This window comes from Pelecanus crispus, chromosome 1 (assembly GCF_030463565.1).
Source record: "Pelecanus crispus isolate bPelCri1 chromosome 1, bPelCri1.pri, whole genome shotgun sequence".
NCBI lineage: Eukaryota > Metazoa > Chordata > Aves > Pelecaniformes > Pelecanidae > Pelecanus > Pelecanus crispus.
In genome coordinates, this window is record NC_134643.1 from 209,192,856 (window position 1) to 209,210,199 (window position 17,344).

Genomic DNA, 17,344 nt, shown 5'->3' on the forward strand with positions numbered 1-17,344 from the left:
TTACCTATTGTGAAGTGCTCATATTAAGAAATGGATCACTAAATATCACAGGGTTGAATAAGTTCTTTTCTAGTCCCTTGGTGGTCTTTTGCAACTTTCCTGAAGAGTTTTTCTTCCTTCCTTTCAATTTTGGCAAATAAGTCTGGTAGAGGTAGAAATCTACTGTACTGTGAATTTTCTGTAGGATCTTTGTAAATTTATGTCACTGCAAGAGAAGTAACTTAAAAATAAGCTGTCATGATAATTTTAGTGATCTAATGTCTGATTAGTACTATTTTTCACCAGCAAGCCATGGATAAAAGGGCCAGTTCTACTGTTCTCCAGTAAGTTTTGATCTTCCTTAGGCTACTGGGGAGATTACAAAGCAAGTAGGACATGAAAGAGTAGCTGCTAGTAGTTGCTTAGAATGTGGTAATGCTGAAGCTAGTTTAGGTAAAGTGCAGCCTTTGGTGTAAAGCATGACTAAAAATTGTTTTCTCCGAAAGTGTATGTTGCCTCTGCTCTCATCTGCCCCCCTGGAGGATAGCCGGGAAGTGGCAGAGGTGACTTGTCTTTTAAGGCCACGGAAAAGTCTTTATCCAGTGCTGTGCTGGAGATGCAGTTCTTCTAAATGATACCACTTCTGCTCAAAATTTGTGTTCTTCAAGGGAAGTGCTGTGTTTCGCAAGGGATATCTAACTTGTACGTTTAAAAGTCTTCCTCTCTGACTCATGGTCTGTGCACATTTTATTTTTCTGGTTTCAGCAAAACTACTATAATTCATTGGACCAGAAAGGACTCTGAAATATGGAGTAAGGGTAACAATCTCAAACTAGAGATACAGGAAAATGTGTCTTACCCTATTACAAGTTTTCTGAAAGGGAGACTGTGCTTACCACATACATTGAGAATAGTATCTTGTAATTGGTCACAGAACAGACATGCATATCTTCAGGTTAAGCTGTTCCTCTTCATAAGTATCTCTAAATATTCATGAGGCCATGAGAGTGAACACAGCTTGTTAGGGCACTTATGTGGAAGGCACAGTATGCTTAGACTTCTGTCCTTACTCTTATAAATATTAAGATTTTTTTAAATAGACCTCGTTCATCCGGAAGAATACCCAATACCTAAATTCTTTTGGCACTAAGAAATGGAAAATGTAAATTCAGGTGTCTCTAGGGAGAACAGGGATCGGAAGCTGGATTTCTTACATTACATAGGAGCAGATTTATAGCACTCTTTGGTGTGACCAGGGAGGAAAAGGGACTTCTCTCTTAGAGTGAATCTGTGTGTGTGATTTAACAGGTGTTAGAACATAGCCATGTCCTGCCCTGTCGGAAAGGAAGATTCTTAACATGTAATACATGCTGCTACTCTTCTGCTCAGTGCCTGGCATAAAAAGCAGTCTTTCCCTGCTATCAAGTCAGCTTTTTCCAACTCAGAGTACTCCCCTCCTTTGTATTTCCTCACTATGCTGAAGGAATTGCATCCTCTCACCTGCATTCCAGGTCTTTCAGTGGTTTCAGGGAAGGCGTGCTGCACCAGCACAGCACCGTTGCTGCTGCTCTATCAAGCCCTGGGTGAGGTCTGAGCAAGAAGACAGACTCCAGAGCTTTTTATTCAATTATGTTTGCCACTTACTCTAGAGAGAACCAGCATGGACGCTATAGTCAAGCAGATCATCTGCCTCAGGCCTTGATACCTTGAAGATTCCCAGCCTGCGTCTGTCTTGGGGAAAATGAGCTAAACGGGCTCCTGTGAGCTGTTCACTTTCTTCTTTGCTTTTTCTCAGGCTGTACTATTCAACCTGATGCATGAGGCAGTTGTCTTCATATTAAGGACCTGCATTTTGGGGTTGTTATTTTTGCTCAAATTGAAGGAAAGCACAATAAATTTGTACCACACCATTAGCTACAAAATGAAGTGCAAAAGCTGCCAGGGTATCATTATCCTTATCCATAACCAGCGGCTGGTTGATGTCAAGGTGATTGCCTGAAGTCATCCTTTGATACAAACTGAGGTAATGTAAAATGAGGTTACGTAAGCTGAGGTAAACTCAGCTAAAATGGAAAGCAAGGCTTTCTGCTAGTTACAGGTGTTCTTCCAGATGGGTAGTTCTCATATATGTCCATATTCCACTTGCTTTTTCCTTCTCCTTTTGTGTTTTCCTTTGGAGTAAGACAGTGTGATGCTGCATTTAGTGCAGTTTTGGTGTAACAGTGCTGGATAGTTGCTTTGTACTTGTTAAAATACCTGAAAGAGAACAATGTGGATTTTTGTTGTTTGCTAGAAAATCAATATAGCAACATTCAATCTTGGGCTGATTTTTTTTTTTTTTCCCCCCAATTTATTCATGAATCCAAAGAATGAGTTATTCCCAAAGTCCTAATCAGATGTGATTTAGTGGGATTTTACATATTGAGTTCAACCACCTTGTTTAAATTTCATACAAGTTCTGACTGGAAAATAACATGTTAAAATAAATAACAACTCTCATGGCAAGAGATCACAAATCTCTTGCAATCTATGAAAGAAGCAGCATTTTGATGGGTCCCTTAAGGGTTCTGTTTTTGGTTGAAATTTCTTCAGCACTTCCTGTCTTATGCATCTGTATTTTTATCATTAAAGCATGTTTTCTCTTTCTAATTCCAGCTCGACTGCTGGATGAAAATATGTGGAGAGACAGGCTGCTATACTCTTACTTTAAGCATAGCTGTTTTGGAAACAAGACCCTTAATATCCTAGTTAAAAGTGCCATTTTTAGCCCTTACAAATCAAAGCAGCGTAATCCAGCATGAAGGAACAGACTTCAGAAACCCAGGCTTGCTAACATCATAATTCTCATGTGCATATTGATGTAGCCGTGTGGTAACATTACTTTTCTAGATGTTGCATTTGTTTATGTCATTAAAAGTGAGAAGAAAGGGTAACACGCAAGGAAGTCATGCTGCTACACCCTTCACAGGGAAGCTAGTGTACATTTTACCCCCAAGTTAAGAACCACTGGAAGCTGGTCCTAAAAGAACATTTAAGCTTTCCTTGGGTCTCAGATTTTAAAACTATAATACAATGCCAGGATTGTCCCATGGAAATCCTTGGAAAAGAATTACCTATCATTGTAGAAGTTCATGAATTTGTAGTTTTAAACATTGTTATCCTGCTCAGTGATCAATCTTGGACAACTGCCCAGCTGTCTCTGTTTATTATGAGACTTATGATAAAGCTTCTGTGAAGTACTTGAACTGTGTTTTAAAAGGACTGTGTAACTGCAGGGTATCTTTAACGACAAGCATCTTTACCCTCACTGGTGTCCTGCCTAAGCACTGTACACAGAGAGCCCAGAGGCACATCATCCAACATGAAATGAGTATGTTGGTTGCATTAGAGAAAGCACAGTCTGAGCTCTTCATGTGTGGGTAGATGTAAAAAATTCATTCCACCATGCCCAAGCTGTGTGTGCCTTTGTACATACTGAGGGCAGCTGGTGGCCTGAAATGGCTCTGATGAACCTGCTTTAAGTTCTTTCTTAGAATTGAAAATCCATCAATTCATTCTTTTTCAATTTTTGGCTTTTGTAAAGCAAGTATATTAGAGCATACATGCAGTAAACCCAAGAATGTAGCAAAAAACCCAAGCGTAATTAACCTTTTAGAGTAAAGTTGAAGGCGTTCTTCATGGGTCAGTGTCTTTGAGGGCAATATTTTTATTCAAGATTTTCTCGTTTGTGATTTCTGGTCATTGATGCACAACCACTGGACACATGTCGATCTGGAATGATAGATAGATACATTTGGTCTGGTCTTGAGACAGGACGAGATGACTTTTCAAAGTCTCTCCCAGCTCTGTCCTCTGTGATTTTAAGATCTTATTTAAATCTGGTATTTTATGTGAAGATGGCTTGGAGCAGCATTTGTAAGAAGATATGAACAGCTAACAGAGCTGACGTATTTAATGGAGCATAAGTAGACGGTTATCTCTGTACAGCTTCCCCATTGCTGTTGTCACAGGTTTACAAGGTTTCATCTGGGGATGACAACTGATGTCTCATGTCTTTAGATGCTTTTTATAGCCAGCTTTGTAGTTGCTGGAAACCCTTATAGCTCTTCCAGCTCTTCCAATGTTCTCTCTTTTAGTGCTGAGCAACTCTTTGAATGTGTGACCCCAGTTCAGTAGGTTGAAGAACTTGCCTGTGAGTTGGAAGAAGACAACTGATGGTAATAGTGGCTTTGTGGATGATCGCATCTCCAACTGGAATGAATATGTAGGCTCCTAGTTTAGAGTTAGCATGGGCAAATTCAGTCAGAAATGGTGACCTTGTGGTCTTTCAGTCCCTTTCTCTTCTTTCCTGGCTGCTATTGCAGGAATTAGGTTTTCATTGTCTTATCCAAGCTGCTCTTTCATTAGGTAGATCGTCTTGGCAATACTTGCTAAGACTTAGCCAGGACTTGCCGGTTCAGCCAGTCAGCCACTAAGATTGACCAGGCTATACTAAAATACTGGCTCTTTTCCTGAATCATCCTCTCCCACGGTTGACAGTGAGGGTTTGCTACTGTTACGTAGTAAAAAATGTACAAAAGCTGGCATGCCTACTGTTCGCTAGAGTAGTACCAGCACTCTGGTTCTCCATGTGACTGTGTATATTAGGATATGTATTAATTAAATTGAGAGAACAACCGCTGAAACTTTATACGATTTCACTAGAGTTACACTAGGCTTTACACCATTAACAATGTCAGAATATGTTCCTTATTATGAGGAGGAGGAGGTAGTTTTAAGGACATGAAAAGAATTACAACTTGACTTGTTCATGTACTTAATCTAATCTGCTAACACTGGATTTATGAAATGTATGAAGTAAACCTTAGGACTTTCATAAGTGGTTTGTGGCATCCATAGAATCACAGGAGGAGGACAGGAGATAATTTTATCTAGTTGATCCCAAGACGAGATCAGTTACATTTGTGGGATTCTTAGATCTGTTTTCTCTATGGAGATCTCTGAAGAGGGAAAATCCACAGCCTTCCTGGACAACCTGTTCCAGTATTCACTCTTTTAATCATTCAGCGTTTGTCTTCCTACTCTTTAATCTGAATTGTCCATGATTGAAGTCCAGTATTTATTGTCTTGTCTGTTATGAATGTGTGAAACATTATTTCATTCTTTGGAACTTCCTTTTACACATTTGAAGACTGCAATTAAGTTGTCTTTCCAAATTCTAGTCTTCAGGTTAAACTGTGCTTATTCTTTCAATGTTTTCTTGCATGTTGTATTTCTATTCTTCTTGTAATTCTTCTGTGCTCTGGAGTCTCTGTGGTTCAGAAAGGTGTGATGTGATGGAAGTGTTGAGAGTGGATGTGATATCTCAGTGAGGTGTTATCGGTGTGTCTGATATGCAAGGGTACTGCTATTGTTGTTGGAATATCCTCCTATTCATTCCCCGCCCCCACCCCCAATGCAGTGTTTGCCTTTTTCACAAGAGTATGACATAGTGAAACCCATGACTCCCTGCGTTCTTCAGATCCTCTCCTGCTCCCAAGTCCATAGTTTGCTATTATGGCTGGTTAGTTTTTGCCCACGTCTAGATTCTTGCTCTTACCTTTGTTGACTTTGTTTCCTTTTCATAGACCATTTTTTCCATTTTGCTGAGATCATTTTGAATTCTACTTCTGCTTTTAAATGCTTTTTTATTTTTTTCTTATAGCCTCTTGAGGCACCAACAAAATTAAGCAGCAATACTGTATTGTGGCAACTAGAAATTGATGCCACATCCATACGTGCCCTGCAGTATTTGTGTACACTGGCTAAACTGTTTCCCTGCTATCACTTTTACTATTGCTGATGGACTTGCTGCAACTTCTGATACTATTATTCTTGCTATGGATGTGGGTGCTGTGGGCGTCACAAGTAGCAAAAGCAATAGGAAGGGTGGCTTTGAAGAGTCAGAAACCAATACCATCTGGGAAAGGTAAGGTGGAAATGAACTCCAGGATTACATTCTGTGTTTCCATGGGGAAAAAATGGGCTGCAAATCAGACATTCCTGTAATACCATTTGCATTCGAGTCATCTGCCTGGCTGTGTCCCTCCCAACCTCTTGCGTACCCCCAGTCTATTCACTGGGGGGACAGAGGGAGAAACAGAGAAGGCCTTGATGCTGCACAAACACGGCTCAGCAATAGCTGAAATATTGGTGTGTTAGCAGCAGCACTGTTTTGGTCTCAGATCTAAAACACAACACTATATGAGCTGCTATGAAGAAAATGAACTCCATCCCAGCCAAACCTGATACAGATATATATTTTTTGCTGAACCAGCAAGTCCTGGCTAAGTCTTAGCAAGTATTGCCAAGATGATCTACCTAATGAAAGAGCAGCTTGGATAAGACAAGAGAAGAATGAATGTCAGGTTCTACTCAGACTTGTACATAATTTGACTATCTGGTAATCGCATAGGATCAGAAGGTAAGGTGGCAAATCTCTAATTCCTGAGCTGTTTTTCTCCCTTTAAAGACTGTCACTACATTTCAGGAACTTTAGGATGCGCTAGATTCTCTCAGACTTAAGCGAGTGCCCCTTTGCTGCAAAGCAACACTGCTTCTGTTTCCATCTGTTGTTGTTCATGAATGTTCTTGAAAAGGGAAGATATCTCTTTTATACACTGCAGGTGGGATTCAGTACAATGTTAAAACACTTCTATGTGTCCACCAGTGAGTCTAAGTTCACAAAATAGTAGTGTTGGCCTAATCAAGAAAGTTAATGGAGCCTTAGAGAGTGATTCCTTTTACGCTACTGTATGTGACTTGATGGGTTAATTGAATCATTCACTAGGCTCTAGTGACTTGGTTAGTTATGTAAAAGCTGTCTGAATTTGGCAAATGTCTGACTCTCTTAGCCAAGAGAAGCACTTGATGGTGGTGCAGCTATCAGTGTGGCTATCCCTGTATAGCATTTGTCTTTGTTCCACATGGATGCAAGGAATCTTTCAAACGTTGCAAGGTATCTCTATGTCGAATAGTGATTTTTACAGCCAGAAATTGGAGGTTTCTTTTGCTTGGGTTTTCTTCTCTCTAATCAGAAGTGATCAGAGCACTGAACCTTAGTCTGTCAGCAAAGAAATCTCGGTCAAAATCACTGTATTTCAGTGAAATGGCTCAGCTTTATTGAAACAAATTATTGAATTAAACTTCATGGCTGATGTTCTCAGCAGTTCTCTCTCGTCATTATGTGTTGAAAATTAATGTGGTATTCCCATATTTAGTATTTTTAGCTAACTGCATTTAGAGTGAGTGAAAAGCAACTGCCCATGTAAAGCAGACCTGGAAAGCTTGAGGTTGGGTCCTAGTTTGGCCCATACTGGTCTTGGGGCGAATTACCTACTTTCTTTGCCCTATGCTATTGGCAGATAGTGACAGACACCAGCACCCAGCAGAAGTTTTGAGAGACTTGGTTGAAATTATGTGCCATGAGTACTTGCAGTGATTTCCAGATAGGTTGGTTGAATGTAAAAGTATATACTCCTGGCTGTTCCTGAGAAGTCTCGGGAAAATATTATCTGTAATTACAACATAGATTCGGGATTTTAAAAGCCCTAAACAACTTAATATGCTTTTAAAGCCAGAGAGTGGACAGATAATTTCACTATTATCTCTTTTTACAAAGAGCATGTGCCTCTTGAGAGATTTCTGTGAACCAGCTCTCCACTTTCCTGATGTATAGTCTTTTGTGGGAAGCTTTTGGGTTATTTTCTCTTTAGACCAAAAATAGTTTGGCTGGTATCAGAACAGAAGCAGATTATATGGAATTCACCTCATCTGTGTGAGTAGTTCTTGTCTCTGTACATAGCTGTCTGGAAGACTGTGTGGATAAATAGCATTTTGTATTTGCTACCAAATATAAAAACTTTTAAAAACTTTGTTTAAAACTGAAAAAAAGAGTGAAGCCCTCCAAGGAAATCTTAATCCTCAGGACTTTGATGTTCACAGCTCTTTACAAACATTAACTCCATATGTCTGAAGGCTTTGACCAACATAGTTCCCTCTGACAGCTGTGAAACTGCTGTCCCTTTGGACCAGGGGAGTTTGGCCCCGTGCCTGAGTGCATCCTCTGCCCCAAACCAGCTCTTTGGCCTTGGGTTGCTGAGAGTACCCAGAAGGTCCTCTCAGATCCCAGCTCCTGGTGCACACCCCCGAGATCCCATTCACTTCAGTTGATCACATCCTCCTTGAAGTGCTTCTTGTCCATGAACAGTTTTAAATGATTTATGATTGCACAGTCTTTTATTTTTAGCTGCTGTGCAAAGCGTCCAAATCAAATCTTGGTGGGAACTGCTGTCTGTGATAATTTTGTTGTCTTCCTCTCCATTAATGCAAAACGAGTTCAGTCTTGCAGTTAAATGGTGCGGTTGTCTTCCTTGGTACATTTTTATACAAATCAAACAGGAATACAGGTAGATGAGAACAGTAATATGATTCTGGCATATTAAATAATTCACTTTGAAAAGGTTAATGAGTCCCTGCCTAACAAAACAGGAGTGCTAGAAAGCCTGGATTGTCTTTTAATGATGGGAAGAGAGGACATGCAAGTGGGTTGTGAGGACTCCAATTCACTATTTTCTTGCTCTTGATTCACAGGAGAGTTGTGCAGCATTCGTAGGAAGCGAGTTTGCTGTGCAGTGAGGATGCTCGCTTCTCCCACCCGTCTTTGAGCCTGTTTATCATATTTGGTTTCTGTGACCTGCTGTGATTTAAACATTAATACTTAATTTTAAGGTATCAGAGATGTGAAAATATAAGTTGATGATAAGGGTTTCTTCTAAACTAGAAGGAAGGAGCTAGTTTGTGAGGTGTTTGGCCATCTGGTGGCAGAATGCTGGCTTTCTTTGTGTTAGAGACCAGACATCGGTGGCAACATTGCCTTCCCACTGGTACCTGCAGCCTTAGTCTGCAAGGACTCTGCAGGGAGAAGTGCAAAGGGCGGGAACAGAATGACATGAGTATGGGAAATGTTTGCACTCAAGGAGACTAGAGACTCTCTGAAAAAGAGATATCCTCCCTCCCCCCCCCCGCCCCGAAAAAGCTCTGAGGGACTGGAAGCAAGATGCTGAAAGATGAGCAAAAGACATCCAAGTGGCAAACACATGGCCTGTTGTAACCCAGACAGGTAACACTGACAATAGTTGCAGCTTCCTTCATTTTCTTAGTATATTCTATACTAGCATATATGAACGTGTGTGTTGTGTCTTCTCTAGCCAGTGATGGCAGTGCCTGAGCTGGAGTAGCATACTCCAAAAGGACTGTGGCGGTTTGACCCTGGCTGGATGCCAAGTGCCCACCAAAGCTGCTCTATCGCTCCCCTTCTCAACTGGACAGGGGAGAGCTCACTGCAGGGGGGTTGGGCTAGATGATCTCTCAAGGTCCCTTCCAACCCAAAGCATTCTATGATTCTATGAGAAAATAAAATGAAAAAGCTTGTGGGTCAAGATAAGGACAGGGAGATCACTCAGCAATTACCATCATGCGCAAAACAGACTCAGCACAGGAAAATCAGTTTAATTTATTGCCAGTCAAAACTTCAGTAGGAGAGAGGACTGATAGCATGTGTAGGGTAATGATAAATAAAACCAAATCTTAAAACACCTTCTCCCCACCCCTCCCTTCTTCCCGGACTCAGCTTCACTCCAGATTTTCTCTACCTCCTCCCCCCGAGCCATGCAGGGGGACAGGGAATGGGGGTTGCAGTCAGTTCACCACACGTTGTCTCTGCCTCTCCTTCCTCCTCAGGGGCGGACTCCTCACACTCTTCCCCTGCTCCAGCGTGGGGTCCCTCCCACGGGAGACAGTCCTCCATGAACTGCTCCAATGTGGGTCCTTCCCATGGGCTGTAGTTCTTCACGAACTGCTCCAGTGTGGGTCCCTTCCATGGGGTGCAGGCCTTCAGGAGCAGACTGCTCCAGTGTGGGTCCCCCAAGGGGTCACAAGCCCTGCCAGCAAACCTGCTCCAGCGTGGGCTGCTCTCTCTATGGGTCCACAGGTCCTGCCAGGAGCCTGCTCCAGTGTGTGCTTCCCATGGGGTCACAGCCTCCTTTGGGCACATCCCCCTGCTCCAGCGTGGGGTCCTCCCCGGGCTGCAGGTGGATATCTGCTCCACCGTGGACCTCCATGGGCTGCGGGTGGACAGCCTGCCTCACCATGGTCTGCACCAGGGGCTGCAGGGGAATCTCTGCTCCGGTGCCTGGAGCACCTCCTCCCATCCTTTTTCACTGACCTTGGTGTCTGCAGAGTTGTTCCTCTCACATATTCTCACTCCTCACTCCAGCTGCAGTTTGTGTCCTGTTGCTGGCTTGTGGGTTTTGTTTTTTTTTTTCCCTTCTTAAATACGCTACCCCAGAGGCACTTCCAGCATCGCTGATGGTCTTGGCCTTGGCCAGCAGTGGGTCCGTCTTGGAGCTGGCTGGCATTGGCTGTATTGGACATCTTGGGGACAGTCTGTTTATTTGAGTTGGGGTGTGTGGTTATTGGTGGCTCCCTGCTTGAAAGGAAGAGCGTTATGCAAGAGGACAGGTCTTGGGGAATAATCTAAATGTGATCACCCTCACCTTCTCAGGGAGTGTGTTCCACATCTGGATCAGCTTATTAAGGATACTTACTAATGAAGCCCTAGTGTGGAGACACAGCAGCCAATTATTTTTTGCACTGAGTTCCCGCTTGTTCAATGACAGACAGCAGGACCTTTTAAAACTGCAGGCCTGACAACTTTGTGTTAAATCTATTACTTCAGTTTAGTCTTTAACAGCATATCTAAACCCCAACCTGAATCCCCAAATATAATCACATTACAGACCAATTATTTTGCTTGCTGAGTCACTTCGTCAGTTTGACAGTATGCCTGGCAGAAAATTTTGATTCCTTTCAATTCTTTGATTAAATAAATTAATTAATTCAGAGTTTTATTTTGTTTGGAGATATCAAGGTCTGACTCTCCCACTGATTCATAGTCCCCACTGATAGTGACTGTTGGGATTCATTCTCTCTCCAGCCCTTTAAAGCTGGAGAGATCTCTTTTGTGGTAAAGGTAATGAGAAGTCACGCTTCTGGGCAAACTCCTTTTTACTGCCATGCTCAGATGCAGATCCCTGGTCTCCCTCTATTTGAAGACCTACTCCCAGCATATTGCTTGTATTGGCCAGAAGTTGACTGTATCTTTCTCTAGCAGTCAGGAGTGGCCAATGCAACAAGTAGTCATAAAGAGGGGGTTGATCCTTATGAAGGATGTGTTCCTGATGGATTATTATTTGAAATGGGGAATACAAAAAAGTGTAGACAGAGTTTGGAGATGAGAAAGAATCTTTTAGATTTGAACAAGCTGGTCTTGGAGTTGGAAGTTAGCAAATATTCATAGTGTTTGAACTTTGGAATATTTGGTTGCTTAGGCAAGTTGGGTATCTGCAGCCTGTAGTGAAGACTGAGAACTGTTAATGGAAAAGTACTGTCATAGGTCTTTGTTCGGTATGTTTTTCTACTCATTATAATGGGAAAGGAGTAGTATTAGCATTGCCATTTTGAAACTGTTTTTCAAATACAACAAATAAGTTATGATTTAGGATTTATGAATATTGTATTGCTATCAGCACACTGCAGATCAAATCGGCTGTTGTGCAGGCTATTGCCCAGTCATGCAAATAGGTCAGCCATATCATAAAGAGTTCAAGCTCTAGCCAAAAAAACCTCAGAGCAGAGGAAAACTCGTAATTTTATCTCCCATTTTGCTAATGAGGAATGACCCACAGAAAGATTAGGGCTTGTGGGAGTTGCCACTTAACATGGTATAGTTCCTCCTGCTCAGAGATGGTCAGCACAGGCAACATTTAACAGGAGGGATGACAATCCACTTCTAATTTATGGAAGGGAAAATTATTAGAGATCTATGTAAGGACATAATAGGAATGTGTAGGGATAAAATCAGGAAGGCTAAGATGCTAAATGGATCTAGTGACTTGTAGGGTCATAAAAGCCAAGGACCGAAGTTTCTACACCTACACTAAGAGTAAGGCAATGAAAGCATGGCATCATTGCTGAGTTAGGAAGAACAACAAATAACTGATGGTGCAAAAGATAGATGAAGTCATTTTGGCTTGTAACTTTGTAAAAAACGATTAATTTTGACCGCTAAACACAATTAAGGAGATAATAGTCAAGTCAGTACTAAGGAAAGAAGAGGTAGAACAAAATGTTTGATAACTTCCATGCATCATGCATGCCAGTCTCTGAAAAATCAGCAAGAAACTATCTGGATGGTTTGGAGTATCTGGGGGAGATGTAAAAATACTATTACCACAGACTAATAAGTAGTTACAGAGACTTTCAAGTATAGTATAATGTTACAGTTTGTGTAAAATTGTCTAGACCTATGGCCCATAGCTTTGTTCCTTTTGTCAAAGAGCCTTCTTAAAAAAAAAAAAAAAAAAGAAATTAAGCAAACTTTCAAAGAGAATAGTTTTTTTTTTTTTTATGTTCCCTCAATGTTACCTTTCCCTCTGAGCAAAACTTGCAGTATTTCTACTTTGAGTTTTCTGTCATCATGCAGTTCAAATAAAATTCATCTGTGGAAAAGTTCTTTCAGATGGAGATTTACTGCCCAAGAAAAAGAGTATAATTTTCACTATCCCCTTGGTGATTTGTGCAGCAGAAAGGTTTTGAAGTGCATAAAACCTGCTCTTTGTGCTGGGTAATTTTGCACCCTCTTGTGGCCATGAGGCTCCTTTTTTACTCTTAAATTCCCTGAAGCAGATAAAACACATTGCCGCAAGAAGCAAAATGTTCAGGTCCTGAAAGTCATCTGTGTGCCTTCTCCCTATAATCAAGTAACCCACATCTGTTTCCAAAAGGATATATTCAAATAACTGCATTTTTTATGAAACTTTTCTTTTCCCTTCCACACTGCTGGGAAAAAAAAAATAAAAAATCTCATCTGTGATAGTTTATGTTTAATAGCTACCATAAGCAGACAGGATTCCTACAGTACATTCTTGTCACCTTTGACAAGCTTTGTAGTATCATAGAAAAATGGCCCTTGGGAATTTAAAAAAAAAAAAAAAAAAAGAGCTGTGGTTCTGTCTGCATCTTCAAACATCTTTCTTCCTTCCATTGGGACAAGCCCTCTGAGAGGATAAATTGCTTCAGTACTGAAACAATTTACATATTCTTCCCAAGGCAGGCATCAATGACAGATAGTGAAGGTCTGCATACCTCAGTACTAGTTTGTTCCCAACTAAATCACAGAACTGCTTGAAACTTTGTACGTGCGCTGTCCATATGTGGAAAGAAACTTCTTTCAGTTGCCCATCAGCATCCTCTGGAAGAGAACCCGATATGCAGTTATGGACTGTAGATGCATTTCAACCAAGACCTCTTATATGTCTCTTGAGTCCAGATTTTACATTGAGCAGTCTACCTTTCCTCCTCTAAGAAGCCACCCAAGACAGTGTTACCCTTGCTGGCAAGTAGCCCTCAGCCTTTGTTTCTTCTATAACCTTCAGAATTTGCTTGGAAATGAATTCTGCAGTTTCACTAAGAAATGTAGTGAAAAGTGTAGGCTTTTCACTACACAGTGATGAGATGCAAGTAGTAGAATATATCTCACCTTAAATTTAGGGGGGTGATTTAGCACTAGTTTAGGGAAGGTGTCTAAACTCCTGTTACATTCAGTACAGTTATTGGAGTCAAGAGTGAGATTCAGCCCACTGAGTGTGGGTGGTGTTTTGGGGATGAGTCAAAAATGTGTCCACTCCAAGCAATGTCCTGACTGGTTCCCCAAGGACTGTAATGGGAGCTCTGACACCTGCCTCATGTAGATATGTGAAACAGCATTGTAGAAACTCAGATCCAGGAAGGCTTGATTGTAGCTTATATTTCTATGCAGAAAACTATCGCCATGATTTTTTTCTCCTATATAAGAGTTATACCCTATACAATATAACTTTCCTACTGTGAGTCTTGCAGCAGCCATCAGAATCATATTGAATTTCCTTTTCAAAGATATTAGCCAAACTGTGTCTTATTAAAGATGGGAAAATTCAGTATGTTTCATATATTGAATGTGAATTTAATGCTTGTTAAGAGTTTAATGCTCTAATGAGAGGTGGGGACTGCAGGGAGAACCGAGGGCTCCTCTTTCTGAAGGCACAGGATCTTAGCTGAGGCCAGCGCCTAAAAATTGAGGGTAAGTTTTCATATAAACTAGTGGTTATATTTCAGAAGTCAAAGGCATTAGGCATCATCCTAGAGCACTTGCAGAAGAAAAGCGTGTTTCAAAAAGCAAGGTAAAGAGAAACCAGGGACCTACACTCTTCTAACCCATACCTTGGAACTGGAAAGAAAGCAAGCAAATATCTAAGGGTGATATACATGGGCAAGAAAAAGAAAAAAGATTTTGAAAATTTCTCAAGACAATTTTTTTCTTTGAATGGCCTACAGAGAGAGCAATAGACATGATATATGTGGAATTTTAATGATTCTGTAACTCATATGTGATCCTTCCATAACCAATCTATGAGGATGATGAAACCCTGAAAATGTTGGTTCATTCCGCTGTTCAATCCATCTCTTTGATCTCATGTAGCACTAGGATCCAGATGATTCCTATGATGCCATTAAATGTCATGTGGTTATTAGGTGTAGGACACATGATTTGTAAAGCCTTAGCACAACCCCAAAAATGTAAAGAACAGCAAGGAGGTAGTTTTGGCACAAAGAAAATGATTTTTAACTTGTGTTCAAATCCCCAGTCAAGAGGAAGGACATCAAAAGACTGTTTTGCTCAAGATGGGATGAGGAACGGTGTGTAGCACCATGTGGTGCTACTGGAGTGTAGTTCTGCTGCCTTTCATGTAAAAAGAAGATGGTTGCATACCAGAGATGATAGAAAAGAACAAAACATGTAGATTGGATAAAAGCAGTCACCCTCACCCCGTCCTTGTTTCCCTGCCCTTAATGAAAAGAACGCAGGAAGAGCAGCATACCTTTTTGTGGCCCCTGCCTCCACCCCCCGCCCCCGTTAGACCAAATCTTAATGTCAGTTGTGTTCTGCTGAGCTCCAGTTCTCATGTGCTTCTTACACAAATAGTGCTACATATTCCCTAGGTTACATCATTAGCCTCTTCATCTGACTGATTAAGTCCTCCTGTCTTTAATTCCTGCTGACTTTTACTAACTGTTTTATTTAATGACTCCAGGTGGACATTTGTTGCTTTCCCTGGTGCAGGCCTGTGCACAGGTGAAATCTTTTGCTTCACGCTGTTGTGGGTAGCACAGCATTTTCAGCCAGGTCATCAGATACCAGCAGGAATCCCAGGGGCAGGCTAGCTCCAGGCTCCGTACTCATGCTGAGCATAACCAAGTAGAAGAGTTGCTGGCATGGAGCTCTGGATGTTTTTGCTGACAGTGGACCCGTTATTTCAGGTAGGATATGTATTTTTGGAGGATCTAGGGTTCCTCGTGGCTGACATTTCTGGATGTACTGCAAGAACCCAAACAAAAATAAACACTTCCACAAGATGTTTTTAGTATACCAATTGCAGCAGTTTAATACTATGTAAAAATACAGTAGGAAATACAAGATTTTTTTTAAAATAACATAGAACTGTAGAGGTCAGGAGTTTAGTTGTAGATTCATGATTGCCTACATTTGCAGAAAAGTCTCCTTTTTAACCATTGTCCAAAGGACTGAGAAGAGCTCCTGGCTCCAGACTGAATGGCCTAAATGCCAGCAACTGGAAAAATCTGGCTGTGTTAATAATTCCCCAGTGAATTTAATCCTATCTGCATACATGCATGTGTTTGCCAGCAAATTTTGAACTGGACTAGCAGGAGGAGACCTGCCTCTGGAAAGACTCAAGGTCTGGGCCGGTGGCTGGGTAAGGGTCCTGGGGTCTGGGCATGGATGTTAGGTGGACTGAGAACCTGTGCTGATATTTGAGGAGTTGGTGGGTATTGGGGTGCCTGTTGCATGAGTGTGTGAGTGTGTGCATCTTTTTTGCCAGTGAGTATCAAGCTGGGTGAGTCAGTGGGTAGGAGGAGACCTGCGTATGGGGGAAGAGGGGCCAGGCTCAGGCATGGACATTAGGTGTGCTCAGGGGCTGTGCTGACCTCTGAGGGATCTGTGAATGTGGACATGCTTGTGGACCTGGAGAGCGAAGGCATGTGTGTTCTCACTAGTAGGCTTCAATCCTGACTAGCTGGAGAAGGAGGGACAGGACTGAGCTATCGGTGCCTGTATGTGGGCGCTGTTGGTGTTTGGGGGGGTGCTGGCAAAGGCCGTGCTGTCTGTGGCAGTCTGCTTGGCAGACCGTGTCAATGTACTCTGTGTATGTGTGTGTCTGGGATAGACTCTCGGCCTCGCTACTGGCCAAACCTGCAAGCATCTGAGAGATTTGAAGACTACTTTGTAGGTGACTGGCATTCTTGAAGGCACTAAGTGTATGGTAGCAAAGGCAAGGACTTAATTAAATGACTCACTTAAAACTGTGGCCATATGGTATCCTGCTTCCCTTGACTGCAATGACATCTGCTAACAATAAAAGAAAAAAAAAGTAGTCATGTCAAAGGTCGTGTGTTATTTCCATGAGTTACAGAAAACATCCTTTCCTAAAACTCCCACAGCACCAAATGTAATGACTCATTGCCTCTGTTTATTCCTTAATTACACAGATTCTATGTGGGGGTCTCAATTTTATGACAACAGATTTCACTGCCATCGCTTTTATAATGACTCTGCTTCATGGCATGTTTGGGTCCAAGCGTGGTATTAGGCTGAGGGCAAAGTGTACCTTGGCATTTCCAGTGATGGAAACCTCCAGCATCCACACCTCCAGCACCTACTGACTTATAGCTGAGGAGAAAATGAGTGGAAAATTCAAGGGAAATGGCTGCACATGCCAAGCAGGAGAAGCAATAAAACTCCAAGGTTTAAGACAGAGCTAAGTGATGTATGTCATGGTACAGCCAGAATGACATAAAGCAAAAGGCTACTTCCAGGTATGTATTCCATCACCCCATGCTTCCCACAGTGCTGCTGGACGTAGCCTGTTGAAAAGAATGCTCTTTTACTCTGTAATTTGGAAGTCAGAAGGAATTGTTGTAATTATCCAGTTGAGTGATGTCCAGCCTTTAGCTGAAACTTGCTAATAAAATAACCTTGTTTTTCTGCCTACCTCTAGTTACAGCCTAATGTGTGCTCCTACCTGTGGCAGAGTCATGATTAATAGTTTTGGTGGTGATATTGCTTCTGTGATAGGAGATCCTGCCACCCTGAAGAGAAGCTAATCCCAAAAGACAGGCACGGCACAAAAGGTAAAGCTGCTTTAGGAGC